This window comes from Globicephala melas, chromosome 17 (genome assembly GCF_963455315.2).
Source record: "Globicephala melas chromosome 17, mGloMel1.2, whole genome shotgun sequence".
NCBI classification, from domain to species: domain Eukaryota; kingdom Metazoa; phylum Chordata; class Mammalia; order Artiodactyla; family Delphinidae; genus Globicephala; species Globicephala melas.
Genome location: NC_083330.1, coordinates 28298762 through 28324718, shown reverse-complemented (window position 1 = coordinate 28324718; position 25957 = coordinate 28298762). Strand labels below are relative to the sequence as shown.

Here is a 25957-nt window from a genome sequence, read left to right as displayed (position 1 = left end):
ATGGAATTCTCTTACCTAACATTTGGTTTCTTCATTTTTAATGGGTAAGCATTGGAGCCAATATGGAGAAGCCACTAATTCAGGAAATGAAAGATTTTGGGTAGAATTATTTCGATAGACTGTGCTTTAAGATAATTATACAAGACTCTGCTTTACTTAAGCATTGCCCACACAGACTATGTAATGTCATCTGCTATGAGAAAACTGTCCCTTCTCCCACAACAGGGTGATTACAGAGTTCTGGAAATAAACTCTGTATCAATGTGAGGGGAGAGGAAGAAAAAGGAAAGCAGAGACATTGAGATCGGTTGCAAATATAAGATCACAGGTATGCAATTTTTATGTTTTTTTTTAAATAAAGGAACTGTTATGAGGAATATAGTTATCTGCAGGTGTGGGCATAGCTAGAATTCTGCTTCTGATTCAGGAGCGATTAAAATATGAGTGCTAAAGTATTTCAAAACTAGAGGTCCAAAATAGGGGAAAACGTGAAGGAAAACCTGAAAAAAAAACCCAAAAGGAAGCCAGAAAAGAAAACAAGGGAGACAAGGAAGGGAGATTCCAGGACCGTGGACTGAGGGGTCGAGACAAAGACCAAGTGGATGGATGAGGCCATGACACAGGTGGGGACCATTCTAAGCCGGTGAGTGAGCAGACTGCCCAGAGTACGACTGAGCTCAATTCACACAGAACATGATGTGATAACCTGTGGGTGAGACAAACCACAGATCAGTGATACTCTGAGAGCCCCTCACACTGCAGTATCCCTAAATTGTGTGGGAAACAGTGCTGCGGTCCTGGGTCAGAGTGGACCAAAGATGAGAGTAGATCTTATGCACCCTCGTAATGACAATAAAGACTTATAATACCCATTTTCTGCTCAAAATTATAAGCAAGAAGAATTTATTGCAACTATTTCCTATTGTTTCCTTTTGTCATTCATAATGCCTAGATCGTTTCTGTCTTTTTCAAAGCACATTAGAGGAAATAAGACAGAAGTAATTATTCGTAGAAAACTCTGCCATATTTGCAAGATCGTTGAGACAAACTCTGTGTTTTACTCATTTCTTTTAATACTTACATGCCTCCCTCAGTGCAAGGCACATAGGGGGACTTAAAAATTACTGACTGATTTCCTTTTAGTTGAGGAAACTGAAATTATGTTGTGTCCAAGCTGTGGTGCTCTCAGGGTTAGTTATGAGAGCCAGTTCCTGACTCCCAACAAAGTCACTGGATCCATACTCTTCTTTTTTTTTTTTTTTTAATCTTTATTGGAGTATAATTGCTTTACAATGGTGTGTTAGTTTCTGCTTTATAACAAAGTGAATCAGTTATACATATACATATGTTCCCATATCTCTTCCCTCTTGCGTCTCCCTCCCTCCCACCCTCCCTATCCCACCCCTCTAGGTGGTCACAAAGCACCAAGCTCATCTCCCTGTGCTATGCGGCTGCTTCCCACTGGCTATCTATTTTAAGTTTGGTAGTGTATATATGTCCATGCCACTCTCTCACTTTATCACAGCTTACCCTTCCCCCTCCCCATATCCTCAAGTCCATTCTCTAGTAGGTCTGTGTCTTTATTCCGATCTTACCCCTAGGTTCTTCATGACATTTTTTTTTCTTAGATTCCATATATATGTGTTAGCATATGGTATTTGTCTTTCTCTTTCTGACTTACTTCACTCTTTATGACAGACTCTAGGTCCACCCACCTCACTACAAATAACTCAATTTCTTTTCTTTTTATGGCTGAGTAATATTCCATTGTATATATGTGCCACATCTTCTTTATCCATTCATCCGATGATGGACACTTAGGTTGTTTCCATGTCCTGGCTATTGTAATTACAGCTACAATGAACATTTTGGTACATGACTCTTTTTGAATTATGGTTTTCTCAGGGTATAGGCCCAGTAGTGGGATTGCTGGGTTATATGGTAGTTCTATTTGTAGTTTTGTAAGGAACCTCCATACTGTTCTCCATAGTGGCTGTACCAATTCAAATTCCCACCAGCAGTGCAAGAGCATTCCCTTTTCTCCACACCCTCTCCAGAATTTATTGTTTCCAGATTTTTTGATGATGGCCATTCTGACCGGTGTGAGATGATATCTGATTGTAGTTTTGATTTGCATTTCTCTAATGATTAATGATGTTGAGCATTCTTTCATGTGTTTGTTGGCAGTCTGTATATCTTCTTTGGAGAAATATCTATTTAGGTCTTCTGCCCATTTTTTGGATTGGAGTGTTTGTTTTTTTTGTTATTGAGCTGCATGAGCTGCTTGTAAATTTTGGAGATTAATCCTTTGTCAGTTGCTTCATTTGCAAATATTTTCTCCCATTCTGAGGGTTGTCTTTTGGTCTTGTTTATGGTTTCCTTTGCTGTGCAAAAGCTTTGAAGTTTCATTAGGCCCCATTTGTTTATTTTTGTTTTTATTTCCATTACTCTAGGAGGTGGGTCAAAAAGGATCTTGCTGTGATTTATGTCATAGAGTGTTATGCCTATGTTTTCCTCTAAGAGTTTGATAATTTCTGGACTTACATTTAAGTCTTTAATCCATTTTGAGCTTATTTTCGTGTATGGTATTAGGAAGTATTCTAATCTCATACTTTTACATGTACCTGTCCAGTTTTCCCAGCACCATTTATTGAAGAGGCTGTCCTTTCTCCACTGTACATTCCTGCCTCCTTTATCAGAGATAAGTTGACCATATGTGTGTGGGTTTATCTCTGGGTTTCTATCCTGTTCCATTGATCTATCTTTCTGTTTTTGTGCCAATACCATACTGTCTTGATTACTGTAGATTTGCAGTATAGTCTGAAGTCAGGGAGCCTGATTCTCCAGCTCTGTTTTTCGCTCTCAAGATTGCTTTGGTTGGGCTTCCCTGGTGGCACAGTGGTTGATAGTCGGCCTGCCGATGCAGGGGACACGGGTTCGTGCCCCGGTCTGGGAAGACCCCACATGCTGCAGAGCTGCTGGATCTGTGAACTATGGCTGCTGAGCCTGCGCATTCAGAGCCTGTGCTACGCAACGGGAGAGGCCAAAACAGTGAGAGGCCCGCATAACGCAAAAAAAAAAAAAAAAAAAAAAAAGATTGCTTTGGCTTTTGGGGTCTTTTGTGTTTCCATACAAATTGTGAAATTTTTTGTTCTAGTTCTGTGAAAAATGCCAGTGGTAGTTTCATAGGGATTGCATTGCATCTGTAGATTTCTTTGGGTAGTAGAGTCATTTTCGCAATGTTGATTCCTCCAATCCAAGAACATGGTATAGCTCTCCATCTATTTGTATCATCTTTAATTTCTTTTATCAGTGTCTTATAATTTTCTGCATACAGATCTTTTGTCTCCTTAGGTAGGTTTATGCCTAGATATTTTATTCTTTTTGTTGCAATGGTAAATGGGAGTGTTTTCTTGATTTCACTTTCAGAGTTTTCATCATTAGTGTATAGGAATGCCAGAGATTTCTGTGCATTAATTTTGTATCCTGCTACTTTACCAAATTCATTGATTAGCTCTAGTAGTTTTCTGGTAGCATCTTTAGGATTCTCTATGTATAGTATCATGTCATCTACAAACAGTGACAGCTTTACTTCTTCTTTTCTGGTTTGGATTCCTTTTATTTCCTTTTCTTCTCTGACTGTTGTGGCTAAAACTTCCAAAACTATGTTGAATAAGAGTGGTGAGTGTGGGCAACCGTGTCTTTTTCCTGATCTTAGTGGAAATGCTTTCAGTTTTTCACCATTGAGGATGATGTTGGCTGTGGGTTTGTCATATATGGCCTTTATTATGTTGAGAAAAGTTCCCTTTATGCCTACTTTCTGGAGGGTTTTTATCATAAATGGGTGTTGAATTTTGTCAAATGCTTTCTCTGCATCTATTGAGATGACCATATGGTTTTTCTCCTTCAGTTTGTTAATATGGTGTATTACATTGATTGATTTGCATATATTGAAGAATCCTTGCCTTCCTGGAATAAACCCCACTTGTCCATGATGTATGATCCTTTGAATGTGCTGTTGGATTCTGTTTGCTAGTATTTTGTTGAGGATTTTTGCATCTATGTTCATCAGTGACATTGGCAGTTTTCTTTCTTTCTGACATCCTTTTCTGGTTTTCATATCAGGGTGATGGTGGCCTCGTAGAATGAGTTTGGGAGTGTTCCTCCCTCTGCTATATTTTGGAAGAGTTTGAGAAGGGTAGGTGTTAGCTCTTCTCTAAATCCTTGATAGAATTCGCCTGTGAAGCCATCTGGTCCTGGGCTTCTGTTTGTTGGAAGATTTTTAATCACAGTTTCAATTTCAGTGCTTGTGATTGGTCTGTTCATATTTTCTATTTCTTCCTGATTCAGTCTTGGTAGGTTGTGCGTTTCTAAGAATTTGTCCATTTCTTCCAGGTTGTCCATTTTATTGGCATAGAGTTGCTTGTAGTAATCTCTCATGAGCTTTTGTATTTCTGCAGTGTCAGTTGTTACTTCTCCTTTTTCATTTCTAATTCTATTGATTTGAGTCTTCTCCCTTTTTTTCTTGAGTAATCTGGTTAATGTTTATCAATTTTGTTTATCTTCTAAAAGAACCAGCTTTTAGTTTTATTGACCTTTGCTATGGTTTCCTTCATTTCTTTTTCATTTCTTTCTGATCTAATCTTTATGATTTCTTTCCTTCTGCTAACTTTGGGTTTTTTTTGTTCTTCTTTCTCTAACTGCTTTAGGTGCAAGGTTAGGCTGTTTATTCGAGATGTTTCCTGTTTCTTAAGGTAGGTTTGTATTGCTATAAACTTCCCTCTTAGAACTGCATTTGCTGCATCCTATAGGTTTTGAGTCGTCGTGTCTCCATTGTCATTTATTTCTAGGTATATTTTGATTTCCTTTTTGATTTCTCAGTGATCACTTCGTTATTAAGTAGCGTACTCTTTAGCCTCCATGTGTTTGTATTTTTTAGAGATTTTTTCCTGTAATTGATATCTAGTCTCACAGCGTTGTAGTCAGAAAAGATACTTGATACAATTTCAATTTTCTTAAATTTACCAAGGGTTAATTTGTGACCCAAGATATGATCTATCCTGGAGAATATTCCATGAGCACTTGAGAGTAAAGTGTATTCTGTTGTTTTTGGATGGAATGTCCTATAAATATCAATTAAGTCCATCTTGTTTACTGTATCATTTAAAGCTTGTGTTTCCTTATTTTGGATGATCTGTCCATTGGTGAAAGTGGTGTGGTAAAGTCCCCTACTCTGATTGTGTTACTGTCTATTTCCCCTTATTTGGCTGTTAGCATTTGCCTCATGTATTGTGGTGCTCCTATGTTGGGTACATAAATATTTACAATTGTTATATCTTCTTCTTGGATCGATCCCTTGATCATTATGTAGTGTCCTTCTTTGTCTCTTCTAACAGTCTTTATTTTAAAGTCTATTTTGTCTGATATGAGAATTGCTACTCCAGCTTTCTTTTGGTTTCCATTTGTATGGAATATCTTTTTCCATCCCCTCACTTTCAGTCTGTATGTGTCCCTAGGTCTGAAGTGGGTCTCTTGTAGACAGCATATATATATATATATATATATATATATATATATATATATATATATATATATATATATATATATATCTCCTGTTTTTGTATCCATTCAACCAGTCTGTGTCTTTTGGTAGGAGCATTTAGTCCATTTACATTAAAGTAATTATCAATATGTATGTTCCTATTACCATTTTCTTAATTGTTTTGGGTTCGTTATTGTAGGTCCTTTCCTTCTCTTGTGTTTCTTGCCTAGAGATGTTCCTTTAGCATTTGTTGTAAAGCTGGTTTGGTGGTGCTGAACTCTCTCAACTTTTGCTTGCCTGTAAATGTTTTAATTTCTCTATCAAATCTGAATGAGATCCTTGCTGGGTAGAGTAATCTTGGTTGCAGGTTTTTCTCCTTCATCACTTTAAATATGTCCTGCCAGTCCCTTCTGGCTTGCAGAGTTTCTGCTGAAAGATCAGCTGTTAACCTTATGGGGATTCCCTTGTGTGTTATTTGTTGTTTTTCCCTTGCTGCTTTTAATATGTTTCTTTGTATTTAATTTTTGATAGTTTGATTAATATGTGTCTTGGCATGTTTCTCCTTGGAGTTATCCTGTATGGGACTCTTTGTGCTTCCTGGACTTGATTAAGTATTTCCTTTCCCATATTAGGGAAGTTTTCAATTATAATCTTTTCAAATATTTTCTCAGTCCCTTTCTTTTTCTCTTCTTCTTCTGGGACCCCTATAATTCGAATGTTGGTGAGTTTAATGTTGTCCCAAAGGTCTCTGAGACTGTCCTCAGTTCTTTTCATTCTTTTTTCTTTATTCTGCTCTGCCATAGTTATTTCCACTATTTTATCTTCCAGGTAACTTATCCATTCTTCTGCCTCAGTTATTCTGCTATTGATCCCATCTAGAGTATTTTTAATTTCATTTATTGTGTTGTTCATCATTGTTTGTTTCATCTTTAGTTCTTCTAGGTCCTTGTTAAATGTTTCTTGCATTTTGTCTATTCTATTTCCAAGATTTTGGATCATCTTTACTATCATTATTCTGAATTCTTTTTCAGGGAGACTGCCTATTTCCTCTTCATTCGTTAGGTCTGGTGGATTTTTATCTTGCTCCTTCATCTGCTGTGTGTTTTTCTGTCTTCTCATTTTGCTTATCTTACTGTGTTTGGGGTCTCCTTTTTGCAGGCTGCAGGTTCATAGTTTCTGTTGTTTTTGGTGTCTGTCCCCAGAGGCGAGAGTTGGTTCAGTGGGTTGTGTAGGCTTCCTGGTGGAGGGGACTAGTGCCTGTGTTCTGGTGGATGAGGGTGGATCTTGTCTTTCTGGTGGGCAGGTTCACATCTGCTTGTGTGTTTTGGGGATGCCTGTGGACTTATTATGATTTTAGGCAGCTTCTCTGCTAATGAGTGGTGTTGTGTTCCTGTCTTGCTAGTTGTTTGGCATAGGGTGTCCAGCACTGTAGCTTGCTGATCATTGAGTGAAGCTGGGTGTTGGTGTTGAGATGGAGATCTCTGGGAGATTTTCACCATTTGATATTACGTGGAGCTGGGAGATCTCTTGTGGACCAACGTCCTGTATTCGGCTCTCCCTCCTCAGAGGCACAGGCCTGACACAGGCTTGACGTGTGGATCACCAAGACCCTGTCAGCCACATGGCTACTGACCACTTGTCTGAGAGTTCACTAGCCCTCTCTGATTCTCAGTTTTTCCATCTAGAAATTTCCAAAGAAATGGCTCACTCTCGAATGCTACACGCTGTCTTAAGTGTCTCCCAAGATGCACATGTTGCATATTTGGGTCAGGATATTTCTCCCTCTGTTCTCAGACCACTTCCATGCCCAGATCTGACGTCAGCCTGACTTTGGAGATGGCCCGTGGCTGCAGGCTGCCACCACTGGAGAAGCAGGGAGCAGGGCTGCAGAGAGGCAAGGAGCCACACCTGTGGCTATTCGGGCTCTTGGTGGCCTTAGATATATTCTATGTTTGCCACCCTAACAAATAGAGAATGTAAACTTTCCCTAAGAAATTATCCTGTGTGTTTCATCACTTTATACAAATTTTGCTGAGATTAAGGAAAATTATAATTTCCATTTCTTTGTCTTTGATCTACAAAAGTACAGAAAAGTACTAGGTTTAGTTGGTCACCAGAAAATGGTTTAGGCAGTTACAATTGACAATGAATTACTCCTTTAAAGTAGATCTTAAATAATGGAAATGTTCTTTTCTTTTTGGAAGCTGGTTATCAACTAAGACGAATCACTAGTAATGTTTACTTCTTTGTGAATCAACAGGAAAACCATAAACAAGTCTCAAAGGGGACTGATGAACAAGGTTTCAAGGACATTATTGCTCCTGCCTGAAACCATAACCAACTGAACACCTGAAAATATGGAATTCAGAATTTCAGTGTTTCCTCAAATACCAAGTGCTCACAAAACAACTTAAGGCAGTTACAATAAGTCAGTAATATAACAAATCTTGAAAGCAAAACTAACATCTCAAAAAAGAAAGGTGACAGTCCCTGTTATGGATTGAATTGTGTCCCCTCCTCCCAAATTCACGTGCTAAATCCTAACACCCATATCTCAGGATGTGACTGTATTTGGAGATAGGGACTTTAAAGAGGTAATTAAGATAAACGTGGTCATTGGGGTGAGCTCAAATCCAATGTGGCTGGTGTCCTTACAAGAAAAGGGGATTATGACACAGACATACACAGAGGGAAGAAAGTGAGAGGGCAAAGGGAGAAAATGGCAAATCTACAAGCCAATGAGAGAAGCCACAGTATGACATCTCTCCCTGCTGACACCTTGATCTTGGACTTCTGGCCTCCAGAATTGTGAAGAAATAAATTTCTGTTGTTTAAGTCACTCAGTCTGTAGTATTTGTTATGACAGCACTAGCAAATGAATAGTCTCCTATACCAAAAACCTTCCCAAAAAGTTCATACAAAGGAAGGAGAACCATGACTCTTTCTCTTGGATCCATGAATTCTATTTGATTGTGCTTATAATTTTCAAAGCATCTTCATGTCTGTCATCTCCTGTGTGCCTCCCAACAAACTCATTTAATGGGAGGAGAGGTTGAGACTGAGAGGAGAGCCTAGACTTGCTCAATGACAGACTAAATCAGCACCAAGCCTCTTGATTAACTTGCAAGGGCAGCAGCTAAGGTTGAGGAGGATAGGTAGACCAGTACTCCACATTACTGATTAGTGAGGGAGGGTGAGGCACCAGGTGACTGGGTGACCTGCCCAAGGCCTCTCCATCAGGAAGAGGCTGCTGGGGCCTGAAGCCAGGTCTTCAGACTTGACCTTGTGACATTCCCACTGCCCTACAAGAAAAAGATATTCACTTCTTCTGCAGTCCCCAAATGATTCCTAGCTTCCTTCTTCTCCTTCCTTCCTCCTACCTTACCAATGAAATGTCAGCTCTCAGGACTACAGGGAGGACAACTGGGTAAGCATATACTTTATAAGTTTTGAAAGAAGTCTTTAATACCGCAAAGAAAAATTTGTATATCCATACATGTATAACTTTTGTTCCTAATGAGAAAGAAAGGGTCAATCTCTATGTGATAAAAACAAAAATAAGTAATAATAACACATAACATCCCCCCCTTCCGAAACACACACATGCTGTTATGCCTTTTTAGGGAGGGAATAGATTGCTCTGCATCTAAAAGTTCATCTAAAAAGACAGGCTTATAATGGGGTTGAGGGTATCCAGAGATTTGAATAACCACAGAGAATTTGCAGGAGAGAAAGGGATATCTAATAAAGAACTTTAAGAAGTATAGTTTATAATGTACTATGTAAACTCCACTGTGTAATTCCCATTTGTATGTCTTCAAATACTTTTCAGTAAGGGACTACATTACTTTTCAATAACTTTTGGAGCTGGAATTGTTTTTCTTTCTTTCCTTCTTTCTTTCTTTCCTTCCTTCTTTCTTTCTTTCCTTGTTTTCACGTGTAATACCAAACTCGGACCAGTCTTAAAATGGGCCAATTTTATTTGAATCACAATTGTTTTCCCTTAGGTTCACTGAGGAGTGAGTGAGAGTAAGGATTCAAGCATGCAAGATACTGGTAACCAATCAGAAAGATCTGGAACTCTTCAGATCCCAAGATGTGATTCCTGCACAAAGTCTTCTGGATCAGCTAATACTTCTTAACAAAAGTCACTTCTAGGACTAAAAAGAAGTATTGGTCTGTCTGTCTTTCTTTCTCTCTCTCTACCTCTCTCCTTTCTCTTTTACCATCTATCACTCTATCCATTCACCCAACCATCCATCCGTCTGCTTTCATATCTGTCTATATATTCAATTGAGACATTTTTCTTCATTGACTTTTTTTTTAATTTATTTATTTTATTTTATTTTTTATTATTACTTTTATTTTTGGCTGTATTGTGTCTTTGTTGCTGTGCACAGGCTTTCTCTAGTTGTGGCAAGCGGGGCCTACTCTTGGTTGTGGGCTTCTCATTGCAGTGGCTTCTCTTGTTGTGGAGCACGGGCTCTAGGCTCATGGGCTTCAGTAGTTGTGGCTCGCGGGCTCTAGAGAGCAGGCTCAGTAGTTGTGGCGCACGGGCTCAGTTGCTCCACGGCATGTGGGATCTTCCCAGACCAGGGCTTGAACCCGTGTCTCCTGCATTGGCAGGCGGACTCCCAACCGCTGCACCACCAAGGAAGCCCTTCATTGACTTTTGGTTTACAAAATTTTCCCCCATGAAAGTTCCAAATGAGAAAAACTATCCATAATTAAAATAAGACAGTGTAAAAATCAGAGCTCCTGTTTATATCTCAACTTTCCCCACTTGCTGATAAGTGACTCACTGTCTCTCACCTACATGAAATAGAGCCAAGGGGTGAAGGAGCTAAGGATGACACAATCTTTAACCAAAACGGAAAAAAAAAAAAAAGAAAGCTTTAAAAAGAAGTTCCCAACTATCCTAAATGTTTTATCAGAATCTTCTTTTAGTCTTTTTAATATGGTTCATTCCCATTTATAAAATGAAACCATTCAGAAAGCCATCAAATCCAGCCAGAGATTCCAAGAGAGGATGGGGAGGGTCTCAGTTGAAAGGATGCTTCTGAAGACTCCTTCAGCAAGTCCCTAGGTAATTGTCTGAGAATCTAACATGCTATTTGCATGAGACTCGAGGGCATTCCAGGTGATCTCCAGAGACTACACTGAGATCCCACGTGACCTTCATCAGTTAAGGAGTCCAGCAAGAAGGCCATAGCCTAGAGTTAGAGTGCACCTGCATGATAATGCTTAGGAAGTGACAGACTTGGGACTCTGATGTCAGACACTAGTCAGCAGGTCTTTCAAAGTGAGAAGCAGACCTCAAGGAAAAAGCCCCTGAAGAGGAGTCAGAATTTCCCAGCCAGTAAGACTCTTAGATTAGGCCGTTTTCCTGTTGTGTAGCTGTGAGAGAGCAAGATCACCCTCTGAGCATGGGAAGGGAGGCTCCCCTTTCCAGCACCTGTTCGTTCTTTATTTAGTAATAGTCCACTTTGCAATCTACTTGCTATTCTAAACTGTCTCCTCTATTTTTATCCTTGACTGGATTCCCTGACTCGTGTTGCCTCCATCCTGACCCTCTCATCCACTCCACCCTACTCTGAACATGCTTCCATCAATAAATACAAATATTTTAGTAGAATAGCTGGTTGTCCTTGGCTGAATTCCCCTCATACTTAGACCATGTGGCTACCCTTGAATTCCTCCCTGGTTTGACTTAATCATGTAGAGGGCTTTTTCTAGAGCACTTTCCTCAGACACATCCTTCTTTGGAAAATGTTAGTCTTAAAATAATTCCCAGTTCATTGCTCATCTTTTCCTGAAAATAGATCCTCTCCTAAGTCTCTAAGGTGTTTTTGGTCTTTAAAAGTATCTAATGCTTGCTAAAAGCATTTTAATCATCAAACAATTGAAACAAGACCCTATGGATTCTTGATGCCAAATAATGGGCTAATGACTCTCACATCAGTATTTTTAGCTCATAGTTCTCTCCTGAACTTCAAACCATATAGACAAGGAGGTATTCCATCCTAGTTATTAACCATGCCCTTCATATTCCACATGTCCCAAGCCCACCTCCTTTTTCTCCTCCAAGTCTTCCAATATTCCTTCTTGCTCCAATGGAAGCTATATATCCTATTTTTTATATTTCACTTTAGGTATAAGTAATGAACATATAAACATGTATTGTTTACAATATAAATACATTATATCAGATGGTGAGAAGTACCAAGAAAGCAGCATATGGTGGCAGGGGAAAGGGGAGCTGTCAGTGGTAGAAAGCCTCACTGCTAACTGACATTTGAGCAGAGACCTGCAAGACCTGAAAGCCCGGTGGCTTTCGGGAAAAACCCAAAAGAGAGTGGCTGTTGGGAAAAGGGAATTTTTCATACAGAAGAAAAAACAACTGCAAATGCCCTGAGAAAAGGGGTGGAAGCAAAGAGGAGTGGGGAGGTCATATATTGACTTTGGGACGTCAATTATTACATGACATTAGAGATAATGGCCAATAATATAAGAGAAAGGAATATGTTGCTTAAGAATTGAAAAGTAAGGAATAACCCAGTAGAACTAATAAGGCTTCAGCATAACTGCAGAATTCAAGGCCAACATTTTCCTCTCCCCTATGGGTTGGCACACTTTTTCTGTAAAAAAGCAAGTTAGTAAATATCTTCACCTTTGCAGACCTTAAGGTCAAAATGCCATTGTGGCATGAAAACAATCATAGACAGTATGTAAATGAATGGACAAGAAAATGTTTCAATAATACTTTACTTACAAAAACAGGTGGTAGATCAGATTTGGCCCCTAGGTCATAGTTTGCCAACCTCTTCTCTACATCAACAACTACCAAGCAGAAAATGGTATAGAAATGAAATTCTTTTCACAATAACAATGAAACTATAAAATTTCTAGGAAATAACTAAAATGATACAGTACAATACCTTTTCAGAGAACATTTTAAAAGGCTTGTAAAGACATTAAGAAAGATGTGAATAAGTGGAGAAATATATCATGTTCACAAATGGGCAAATTTCATAGTAAAGTTGTCAGTATTCCTCCAAAATAATCTCTGAATTTATTGTAATCCAAATAAAAATTTTAGCAACATTTTTCAAAATATGTAAACACTTACTCTAGAATTAATATGGAATATAAAATCTATGAATAGCTCAGCAAGGCTAAAATAAGAGCAAAGAGAGGTGCTATTTCTGCTAGATATTAAAGTAACAATGCCTTAGTAATAAAAAGAAAATGATATTGATGGAAAACAGACAAATAAATCAATGAAAGTGAAAAGAGAGCTAATATGTATGCATATATATTATATATATTGTATAGATATATAATTTTATATGTATATAAACTTAATATATGATAAAAGGAGCATCAAAACCATTGGAGAACAATTCATTGTTTAGTAGATTATGTTGGGAAATCTCACTCAGTATATATAGATAAATAAACTGGATCTTTACTTATATAAAGATGAACACTAGATTAAAATATAAATATAAAATTATGAAGTCAATATAATAAATGCAGAGGTTATATCTTTGTGATCTTGTGGTAGAAAAAATATGTAGTTAAACAAGACATACAAGATATGCTTATCAAATTAATAAATTGGACTATATCAAAATGAGGGATCTCTCTTTTATAAAAATACTATAGGAAAAGTTAAAAGATTACAGAATGGCAGAGATACCAATAATATCTAAAACTGCCAAAGGATTAATATCTTAAAAATAGGAAACCTTTGCAAATCAAAAGAAACAGAAAATGGACAAGCACTAGAGTAAGAATCATACAAAAAGGAAACTGAATGGGTAAGAAATCCTCAAACTCATCAGTAACAAAAGAAATGCAGATTAAACAATGAGACACCATTTCAGAGCCATCAAAATAGAAAAATTTTAAAATTTGGATGCTGCCCAATACGGATGAGAACATGTGTAAACTGGAAGCCTCATGCATTACAGATGAGAGCAGAAGATTCCTATTGCCCTGAAGAACAATCTGATGGTACTTAATGAAACCCATCATGCAAAAATCCCAGAGGCCCAGCAGTCTCACACTTGGCTATAAATCTCAGGGAAATGCTCTCAAAGCCCACTATGTAACATTTGCAAGGGTATTCATTGCAGCATTATTTGATTCCTGGAAATTGGAGGCAATTTAGTTGTCTACCACAAAATGCCACATATGCACATTAAAACTCTTACAAATATTATATTTTAGAAGGATAAAAACATATCCAAAAATTAGATGTCCATCAGAGAAGAGAATGTGCTTGGGGGGATCAGGAAAATGTGGATAAAGAAAAGGGGACCGGAAAGGTCTGTATTGCACTGAGCATGAGGGGGTGTCATCAACTGAGGGCATGATCAACTCTTCACATGAGGTTCAATGACAGAAAATGTATGACTTCTGTATAACAAAAAAGGAATATTAAAAATCATAGGTAAGAATTATGCAGAAATGTAGGCATGCAAAAAGATAATGGAGAAAAAAGTAAAGATTGCTGTGTCTGGGTGACAAAAGCATGTGAAAAAAATTTTCCTTTATTGTTTTATGTTGTTAGTGTTAACAAGACTTTTCTTTAAAAAGTAAACATAATATGAGAAGCACCCTAACACTGATAATTTTTATGAGTGCTTAAAACTTTTACAGGGCAGTGGGTAAGCAAAATTGATAGTCTGAGTAAAATGACTGCTTAGCTATCTATCGGACTTTCTTAAATGTTTTGCTTCATAATACTTATCATGATAAGTATTTTGGCTCTTTCTAATATGTCATAATAATTTTATTTTGTTCATTCGTTTAGCAAAGTTTTATTCACTTTTGAATTCTGGGCATGGTAACCCCCAGTAATGAGCCTTGGGATTGAGGAAGGCTCTAGGCTCTGCTTCAACACCTACACCCATAGAGCCTGGCAGTGTGAAGGCTTAAGATCTTTTGTGCAACCTCCTGCCCCCTACATCAAGAGTTACAAACCTTTAGCCTTATTTTTTCTTGAGAAACCCCCAAACATAAATGGACTAACTCAAGCCTGCTAAGGCCCATTTTTCTTGTTAAATGCACACAGAATGGTCTTGCTTATCCTTAGCCATCTATGTCGGAGAACATCTGCCTCACTCTCTGTCACATTTTTTGTTTCTTTGTTCTTTTCTCCTGGTCAGCCTCAGTTCCTATAACATATAAAATCTCTGTTCATTACCAGACATGCTGTCCCACTTTTAGAATGCCATCCCTCCTAGCAGCAAAACAAACGTTTTCTGGTGGTTGCTGCACTTTGATAGCCTTGAGTTCAGGAACTTTCTAAAGTTTAAGCTCTGGAGTTCAGCTCTGCACATGGTGGCATCGGACAAGCATTGGGTGGGCACATTTTCATAAAGCTCTGGAGTCTACCCTTAGGACCAATAGATTTAGGACCACTAAGTCTTCAGTACACCTGCTGTTCTTTGGCTTTCAAGTCTTGAAGAAAAGCAGATGTTGCTTTTCTTAAAGGGAGAGAAAGTGATTCTCAGGCCCATTGTTTTCTTCACTCCTTCACTCTCCTCCTTTCTAAACTAATGGGTGTTCAAGGTCTTGAAGCCAGATACCTGAGTTGGAATACTGTCTCCACTGCTTAAGATCTGGGTTCCCTTGGGCAAGTTACTTAATTTTTTTGTCTCAGTTTCCTCATCTGTAAATTGGGGGAAACACCAGTAATAATCTCATAAATTTGACGTGAGTGTTCATTGAAAAGCTTTTCATGGTCACTGCATGTCAAACCCTGTAGGCTTTGCTCTTGGGTTGCCATGCTGAACAAGACAGACATAATCCCTGTCCTCATGTTGCATCTGGCTTACTGAGAGTCATTGATCTGTTATTTAACAACAAATTTACAATGACTAAAAGGCAAAAGTCTTAGATCCATATTCCCAACATTACGATTCTTTATGCTTCTACTACATCCTCCACTCTATGAGCTGGCACCAGGGCTTTTGGAGATCCCTGCCCACTAATTTCTCATGTATCTTTTCTCAACTCCCTCACCTATGGATGTTCTTGAATATCACAGCCATTTGTTCCAATATCACCAAACTCTAGAAGGGCAAACCCAGGAATACAAGAAAGAGAACACCAGGCAGGAGGTTGTGAGTCCAGTTGTAAACAGCAAAAGCAACATCCTTATAAGCCCCTGGAATGGTAAGGTTACAATTGATGTTGTAATTGGAGTCTTCTTCATTAGATTTTTATTAATATATCAATGAGGAAAGATACTAAGTGTAGTACCACTGGTTGAATTAAATGTGGGAAACTTTTATGAGAAGTTACAAAACTAAATTTGGCTCAAGAAAAGCTGAAAGACAATTCATTCACAATTTATGGCCTATGTAAGAATCCACCCGGTTTCTATGAATCCAGGTGTAAATCTGGTATCAAATGATAAAACTAAGGAACATAGGGTAACTGATAAGAAAACAGCCTCATCACAGGCGAGGTGCAGAAAAGAAAATAGATTATTTGAAGGAAGACACTGAATAATTCCAATGAAGCCTTGATTGCTGCAAAGGTTGATGTAATCCCTTCTGGACTCAAGAAAGTAAAGTTCTAAAGCATACTATTAACAATTCAACCCAAATGGACCTTACCTACCTGCTGTTCACCAACCCTTGAAAACTATGCAGAACAGGTGTAATATGAATGAGAGTGTTGTGTGTATATAAACCAAGTAATTAAATAGTAAAACAATCAAAGTAATGCAATTAATATTTTAACATTTGGAACTTGGATCTCTTGGAGAGTCATATTAAACTTTATCCACCTTTGATGTCTTATATTTAAACATAAAATTTACCTTTTACTTTCCAAGTTTGTAGCTAAAATCCCAGCCATGGGCAGTCCTTTGCCGCCAGATGTTGAAGAGGATGAAATATGGAGTATTGGGTTCCCTGATGCAGAGAGGGAGTAGAGAAGATCTAGAGAGACTGAGAGGTTGGCCTGTCCTTAGCGGAGAAGGACTCAGGTGTTGAGATTAGAATTTTATTTTCAGCAGTCCAGGTTCTGGAATAAATCTTATCTAAAACATAAAAATATTTGTTATCATTTGAATCTGGAATCTGCTAAGATGGATAGGTCTGGTGGAATGGGAGAAGCCCCAAAGTATTCAACTCATTTCTTTTATTCGTGGGGTACTGACAGCTGAATGCCATCCTACAATCATGAGTCTCCAATCTTGCTTAGGGGCTAGGCTTTTAGAGGCTAATGTACATCTAGTCCCTCATGCATGCATACACTGTCCAATGAACAACCAAACCAAGCTGTTAGATTTAAGTCCATCACTAACCTCTGCATATATGCAAATTAACACACACTGATACTCAAATATTTATTGTTATTAATAATAAATTACAAAATATGAACCAGCTAGAGAGACTCTATTTAGAGAAATTCCAAGACAATACCACTGAACCTCTTACAAATATATGTGTTTCTTTACATTGTTGATCAATTTGATCAGGAATTTTAGGTTCCACAGCTGTGATCTCTTTCTGCCAGGCCAAATTTCCTTTTACTGACTTAAATATTGGCTACAGAGGGAAAAAGCATAAGAAATATAATGATATGACCCTATAGGTGGTTCAGAAAAAGAGAGGCATAGTCCTGCCTGAATCAGTATCACTAATGTAGCTTAACCATACCAAGAGGGCAAGGATTTGTGTCTGGAGATACTAAATATAGATGTTTTTGCATGAATGGATTCCAGTTTTTAAAAAATCCTTTTTCATTTAAAAATATAAACACTACATCTCATTTTCTGACTTATTTTATTTTCTCTTTTCCTTGGTATTCCTCCAGTATCTCTCTAACAACATCTTTGTCTGCCCCCAAGATACACACCAATAACAAAAGCAGCTGATTTCTCTCATCCTTAAGCTCAGCCTGATTTGCTGAAAATGCATCACAGAGGAATTTTCTAGAGAGAGAGAGACTTTGGAGTCTTGGAGGATCAGTTCTTGTTCTTTAGAAATGAAAACTGTAGAGATGAAAATATATCCACAAAAATCAGACATTCACTCTTTAGAATCATTTTCTACCCTGGAAGATAGCAAGGAGCAAGCACTGAGCAAAGATACAAGCATCTTTGTTGAACATATTTTATTTAACCAGTAATTTTGTGATCATTAAAATAACAACAACAACAATCAGTGATCTTGTGAACTTTAATCAACTCCCAGGACAAGCCCATAATTTTTAATTAGCTCAGAGTACGTTGACCTATATAGAAAATATGTCCATCTAAAACTCTTTACTGTGTGGAAATCTATTTCATAACAGCAAGCTCAAACACTAATGGAACCTCCAGTGTACCACGATTACCTTTTGGAGTGTGCCACTGTTGACAAAATCAAGGAACTCTTGAAAACCTAGAAAGGACAAGCAAATAAGAAATTTCAAGAGATCATACTACATATTTAAGTCAAACAAACAAAGCTTCTTTATACCTAGACAAAATCCCGGTGCATCAGAAATCATGATACTTTTTAAAAAAGTATCAGTTAACTTTTTTGGTGATCTTTTGAAATTGTTTTATGACATTTTTAAGAAATCACCATAGACCAGTAATTAGCTCAACTAGCTCTCTGACAAACATACATTCAAGCTATTCAACATTAAAATTCTCTGAATTATTTAAATATGTTGAGGTCACTTCCAGTATTTGCCTAGAAGTCATAAAATTACATATATGTATGTTTGCATATTTTCATGTGGGTATATATGTGTATATACCCACATGAAAATATGCAAACATACATATATGTAATTTCATATATATGTGTATATATATGCACATACTATGTATATATGTATATATGTGCGTTAATGTATAGGTATATTTATGTGTGTATGTATATATATGTGTGCGTACATATTTAATGTTTAAAATATCCTTAACTGCAAAAACAGCAACAAAAAAGTCAAATCCAATGTTTGTTTAGGGCAAAGTTAAATCCAGACTCCCAAGCCTTAGCATATTAATGTTTTCCAGCTAGAAAGATCACATGTCAGAAGAATTAAGCGTCCACAGTTCTTGCAGGTGTATTAAGGCAAAATGAAACAAGAATTCTTACTGTTGTCTGTGTTGGATGCCTCTCCTTATAGCAACTCTTTTTCAGGCAACTATCCCTTAGCTCATTATTCAGATTTGCCACCTAAGAGATTTCTTTCCCCCTCTCCAAGTGTCTGATTGCATTTGTTCTAGCAACTTAACTGCAGTGTCATTATTACACGATTCTTCACATAGCCAAAGGTTAAACATGCTTTAAAGTCTACAGTAGGTTTCAACTCTGTGGGCAGCATAATAAAAGAGATCCAAATAGACAAATGTGCTATCAATATTTTATACTTGTGAAGGAAATGGTAGTCGCTCTTGGCTTTCTCTGAGTCCGTCTGAAAGGATGTGGTTTTTAAACAAGAGAGACATTTCACAACCAAACTCTAATTTTAATTCAGAGTGTGCCACTCAGTGTTCCACCCCTGTACTACTTTTGTTGGTGTGTAATTCCTAATAAAATTTCTAGGTGAAGGACATTCCTGACACTGCAAATTGTCATAGGTAATTCAGACTCAACATGCACAGATCCAAGGTCCCCACAGTCCACAAAATCTGTTCATCGACCTCCTGTGTTCCTTGCCTCAGTGAATGACTCCACAGCAGGCAGTGGCCCAAGACAGAAACAAGGATGCCATTGTTGGTTCTACTGTTCCTGTTTCCAACATCAGTTTGATTACCAAGTTTCTCAGTCACTCTCACCCCCTCACTAGCCTTCTAATTCAGGTGGTCATCATCAGCATGATGTCACCATCATTTCTCACTTTCTTAATGACAGTCTCCTATCAGGTTTCCCATTCTTGGTTCCCTCACATCTATCCTCTATTCTATTGCCAGTCATCTTTCTTACATGTGAATCTAGTCAGTTATTCTTCAGCTTTAAACCCTTCACTAGTCTCCATTGCTTCAGGATATAATACATACTTCTTATCATGAGTTGCAGCGTACTTTATGATCTCTTATCTTTTATAAACTCTTCCCTTGAATTCCATTCTCTGTGGAAGATATTATCACACTTAATATAAAGATAATCAAATTAGGTTTCCATAATGTTGGAAACCCAGATTTGGGTCACACAGCCAGGAATTAATGGTGTTAGAGCTGAATTGACATTAGAAGTCTGAATAAAGTCTTTAGAAATGCAATTCAGTTTGAATTTGTTTTTCCTCAAGAGGTCATGCATTCTAGGGTTCCATTTAACATACCTCTGATCTCATATACAGAACAACATGGGTCAATTTCATTAGAATGTTACTTGTGTATGAATTATTAGAGCACCCTTACCTGTTATCTTAGTTCTGTTTTCAGGAGAACCTGATGAAGGATTTGTGTGCAGGAAATTTATTTGGGAGGTGAGCCCAGGGAGTAGGGGTGGGGAGGGGCATGAGGCACAGAAGGAGGACAAGCCAATAGAAGTATGTGTTAACAATCCTGTCATCAAAAAACCTACCAACAATAAATGCTGGAGAGGGTGTGGAGAAGAGGGAACCCTCTTGCACTGTTGGTGGGAATGTAAATTGATACAGCCACTATGGAGAACAGTATGGAGGTTCTTTAAAAAACTAAAAATAGGGCTTCCCTGGTGGCGCAGTGGTTGAGAGTCTGCCTGCCGATGCAGGGGACACGGGTTCGTGCCCCAGTCCGGGAAGATCCCACATGCTGCAGAGTGGCTGGGCCCGTGAGCCATGGCCGCTGAGCCTGCGTGTCCAGAACCTGTGCTCCGCAACGGGAGAGGCCACAACAGTGAGAGGCCCGCGTACCGCAAAAAAAAAAAAAAAAAAAAAACCAAACAAACAAAAAACTAAAATTGACCTACCATATGACCCAGCAATCCCACTACTGGGCATATACCCTGAGAAAACCATAATTCAAAAAGAGTCATGTACCACAATGTTCATTGCAGCTCTATTTACAATAGCCAGGACATGGAAACAACCTAAGTGTCCATCGACAGATGAATGGATAAAGAAGATGTGGCACATATATACAATGGAATATTACTCAGCCATAAAAAGAAACAAAATTGAGTTATTTGTAGTGAGGTGGATGGACCTAGAGTCTGTCATACAGAGTGAAGTAAGACAGAAAGAGAAAAACAAATACAGTATGCTAACACATATATATTGAATCTAAAAAAAAAAATGGTCATGAAGAACCTAGGGACAAGAAGACGGAAATAAAGACACAGACCTACTAGAGAATGGACTTGAGGACACGAGGAGAGGAAAGGGTAAGCTGGGACAAAGTGAGAGAGTGGCATGGACATATATACGCTACCAAATGTAAGATAGATAGCTAGTGAGAAGCAGCCACATAGCACAGGGAGATCATCTCGGTGCTTTGTAAGCACCCAGAGGGGTGAGATAGGGAGGATGGGAGGGAGGGAGATGCAAGAGGGAAGAGTTATGGGGATATATGTATATGTATAACTGATTCACTTTGCTATAAAGCAGAAACTAACACACCATTATAAAGCAATTATACTCCAATAAAGATAAAAAAAAGATAAAATCATGTAATAATGATATATATATATATATATAAAAAAAATTCCCATGCTCTGACAATGGGTCTCATTTCTCACAAGAGAACGTACTGGATACCTCCTAGAATTGCTACCTGATGGGGGAAAGACAGAAGGAATTTTCCATTAACTTCTGGCCCCATTGGTTGAGAGTTGCCCTCAGGAGTGTTAATTGCCCCAAGGTTCCGAGTTGTAACATATGTGATAACGAAGCAAGACCCTGCCAGTACCTGAGCTCTACAGAGCCCTAGGGCAGGAAGCAGAAACAGGCAGCACATACATGAAGCCTCTGCTCAGGGGTTTCTCCCTCCCTTCTGTGAGTCAAGCCTGCATAGACCTGCGTACAATACACAGCTGAAGTCGGAGATGGTGGCAGCCAGGATGAATCTGGGCAACAGAGGCATCTAAGATACCCATTCCCAGGACATGAAACAATTAAGAAATAGAATGACATTCTATTCACTAATATTTTTAGACTCACACAAATTTCAAGTAATAGGTTATAGATTAGCACAAATACAGTTTTCACTGATTTTTCTCTGCAGAAAACAAAGACTATTGAATTATGTGTAGGTGGTTCTATTAAGTGACTCATTTGTTGCAAATAAGTACCAGGTGCTTAGTTGAAAAACTAGAGCTAATCAATAAATAATTCTCTCTGGAAAGGAGGCAGAATTCTCTATTTCAATAATAGTCCATTTATAGATACGTTAAATATTAAAAACTCTGGACCCAAAATTAATCATACAGGAAATGATTTTAGCCATATTTTAGAACATTGGAAATCATATGACTGATATTTTCACTACTCTTTATTCTATGTCAATTCTTAAGCTACTTTGCTTATTTACATAGGGCACAAGAATATGCCAGCATAAACTGTAACTTTCAAAAATGAAATCCTTCATATATTTTTGGACCATGAAGTCTTTATATCTATTTCACCTCATTCTAAAATGTACATTAATATATCCATAAACTAAAGATAAAGGTAAGATATAATTAAAATGTTAACAATAGTTATTGCCTTGGGATGAAATTAAAAGTTTTTATTTTCTTCTTTGTGTTTTTTGGAATTTTCTATAGTTCTTTCATGTTATTTTTGTAGTAAGAAACAATCTTACACTATACATCATTTTTTAAAGGTCAAATTAAAAAGACAACACTTTGGTAACGATTTTTAACTCAAATGTGGCCAAAGATGTTTTTTATGAAAAATTGTTACAACATAGCTCATGCATGTAGAGAATTTTCCATCACAATGAAAAAGAATCAACCATTTGATTTTACCCTAAGTTAGCTTCTTTCCAGGGATATTAATACCTTAGGTTTAGAGAGAGTCCAGGAGATGCTGAACTACATGTACAAAGAAAGGGGGAAAAGACAACATTTTCCTTTTTCCAGGATAACTTTCAGACAGGAATGTGGCATGAATTACAAAATTCCACTGACCTTACTTTTGACTATATAGGGACAAAGATATCACTTGTCATTTCATGTCTGGATTGATGATGACCTCCTAGTTTCTGGGTAGATTTATACCATATTCTCCTGTTAGGAATATTCTTCTGGCTCTACTCCTCCACATTTCTCCTCCTGTACAGATGGAAAATTCCAGAAATGTACCAGAAACGTCTTACATGAGGGGTTGGTGAACTCATTAATCATTAACCACTGTAACCTCACCAAACCAGCTAGAAAGAGACAAGGCTGAAAGGCAGAGCTGATAATTTAATCAGGCTCACTGCTTACCACCGGCAAATCCTAGGTAGATCTGTAGGTAGTTAATCCTGCATCAATTCCCAGGCCTTTCTCCTTTTCCAGAAACTCCTGGCATTTGTCAGCTGTCATTGCACTTGTAGAGCTGCAGCTCTTTAATGTCGTGCTCTTCCCCAGCACTGGCTGCAGACTGGAACTCAGCCTACCTGGCTCCCCTGTGCCATGCTGCTTTCAACGTCAACCATGTAGGCCCTTTTGGTTTGTCAGGGTTTGGGGAGGGGGGCGATTTGCTTGTTTTGCTTTGTTTTGTTTTACTTTTAATCTTGAGAAAATTAGGGGCAAGAGAAATAAATAAGAAACAAAGTCAAATTTCTGATAATCATGATTCTTACCCTACAAGGCTGATTACATTACTGAGATGGTCTTGTTCCATCTTCTGCCTTCATTCCTCAAGCTGGGGCTCTCCAAATATCCTCTCATTTTTTGACTCTCTCATTAGAGAAGGAAACGAAGAACCTTCTCTATTTGAAGTCTACACTTCTGTGTATGTTGGCAAGCAAAGAAATCAGGACAGAACAAGTATGCCCTTTGTCTTTGGTAAGTTACCTTTCTGTGAACTTCCGTACTGGATAGCAGAGGCCTTACCTAAATTCCCAACCCCCTTATCACTATATGCTTCTAAATACTCTATATTTTTCCTTTATAGTAGGGTTCCTCAACCTTGGCATTACTGACAGTTTGGGCTGGGTGTTTCTTTGTGTGGGGAAGGGGGCTGTCCTATATATTGTAGGATGCTGAGCAACACCTCTGGCCTCTACCACTAGATACCAATAGCACCCTAGTCATTTGTGACAACAATGTCTCCAGGCATTACCAAATGTCTTCTTGGGGGCAAAACTACCCCTGATTGAGATCATAAACCACTTCTCTAGAGAACTCAATTAATTTGTAATTATATGTTTATTTGTGTGATTATAAATTATTTTCTCTTCCACTAGACTGTAAATTCCACAGCGGCAGGGATCATCTCTTTTCTAAATTCTGTCCAACTTCTTTTCCTGGCACATAGTAGCCCCTCATTAAATATATATTGATTTAATTAATGAACAAATGATGTGGGTAGTTTTATGAGCTATTACAATAATTTCAAGAATTCCAGGGTTAATTAGTGTCAGGAGAAAAATGATTATTCTGGCTATGCAACGAAATGATATTTACAATTTGTAACAATATCTAAAAGACATGACATTTTGGCAAACATGTCATAACGTTTTTCTTATAACTTACAAACTTAAAATTTAGGTATATAAGATTTTTATATTATTTCAAAAACTAATTTGAACTTTAATCTTTGTTATATTTTTCCATAAACTATATCCTAATGTTTGTGGATGTGAGAGTACATTTATTAATACTGATGGCAGATTGATAGCTCAGTTCTCTTAAGGCATTTCATTCTTAAATTTAATATAATTTTTTAAAATTTTGATTACCAAATTAATATTTACTCTAGAAAATAAAGAATTCAAATCATACAAAATAAAGCTCCTGACTTTTCCATAAACCTGTGCTCTCCCCTGATTGCTTTAGAGTTTATATAGGCATTCATGAATAAATACATATATGTATTTGTTTCGTTGTTTTGTTTAAAAAAATGTTTTTACTTAAACGGTATGGTACCATATTTATTTTTCTGCAGCTTGCTTTCTTACTTAACAATATTTCCAGGATCCACATAGGTTTACCTCACTATTTTTACCTGATGCCTACTAGTTTATAGTATGGACTCACCATAGTTTATTTTTTAAAACAGCAATAAGATCAAGCATTAAGATGGTCATAAAGTTTATTTCCTCCATAGACATTTATCCCCTGACCCTTTCTTCTGTTTAGTTAGCAGCATTCATTGCTTCAGAGTGCTAACACACCCAAATGACCCAGTTAGTTCATTTCTTAACTTTTAAGCTTCTAAGTAAGCTTTGGAGAATCATGGCCAAAAATAGTCTTGAAAGTCATTTTTTCTTTTGACAAAAGGTTGTTTTTGTTTTTGTTTTTGTGCTTAGTTTTGACACTCAAAATTAAAATTCAGGCAGAGCTGAAAAAATAAAAATCCATAAACAATAGCTTGGAAAGAGAATAGCTGAAGAGGCAGAATAACTATGTCTCCTCCATCCCCACCCACACAGGCACATCAGTTAATGTTGCTGGTCCTGGGGATGGAAGGGATTGGAAGGTCAGGTGTCCACTTGGGTCTTTGGGGATAGAACATTTTGACCAGGTACCATTAAATTAATAGAGGGAGGGAGGTCCCAATGATCTACTACCTCATAACAAATTACCACAAAACCTTAGTGGCTTAAAACAGAATCAATTCTCTTATTACTTCTCAAATTTTCTGCAAGTCAGAAATTCAAGAGAGGTTTGGCTGGCCAGTCTTGGCTCAGGGTCCTCCCATTCAGCAGCAGCCAGACAGTGGCTTGAGCAGAACAGCAGTGGTGGCAGCTGGGGCTGGCCGGGCATCGGTTCCTCTTCACCAAGTCTCAGGGCCACCCGTGTGGTCTCTATTACACACGTGCTAGTCTGGGCTTCCTCAGAGCAGAGTGACTTCAGTTCAGCCAGACTCCTTACATGCCAGCTCAGAACTCCAAAGCCAAGTGTCCCAAGAGAAGGAGGCAGAGTGCGTGACTTTTTTACGACCTTGCTTGGAAGTCGCATAGCGTCATTTGTACCACACACGACCGGTTGAGGCAGTCATGAAGTCCTGCCTAGGTTCAAGGGAAGAGGACATAGACCCACCGACCTCGTGGTGAGAGGAATGTCAAAGTCTCATTGTAAGAAAAGCATGTGAATTGGGAGATATGCCTATGGCTATCTTTTGAAAATACAGTCTGCCTCAGGGAAGAACAATAGAACTGCAGACCCTCAGATAAGTTTTGTGTTATCTGAGTGTAGAGGGAACTCATTCCCTGCTTCCTGTCTGGGACCCTGACAGGCAGTAGGCCCCTCACAGCTCTCTTCACTATCACAGCAAATGCAGTAGCAGTTGGCTAAAAATGACAAGTGTAGTTCTAAGAAG

At 38.0% G+C, this 25957-nt stretch overlaps 1 long non-coding RNA gene across 1 annotated transcript in view; it reads left to right on the top strand.

The window, feature by feature from the left end:
• Positions 1-233: 233 nt before the first annotated feature.
• LOC132593755 (uncharacterized) overlaps positions 234-25957 on the top strand; it is a 48775-nt gene continuing 23051 nt past the window's right edge. The window contains exon 1 of the long non-coding RNA XR_009559562.1: positions 234-328. This is a non-coding gene — a long non-coding RNA (uncharacterized lncRNA). The remainder of the gene's footprint in view (positions 329-25957) is intronic.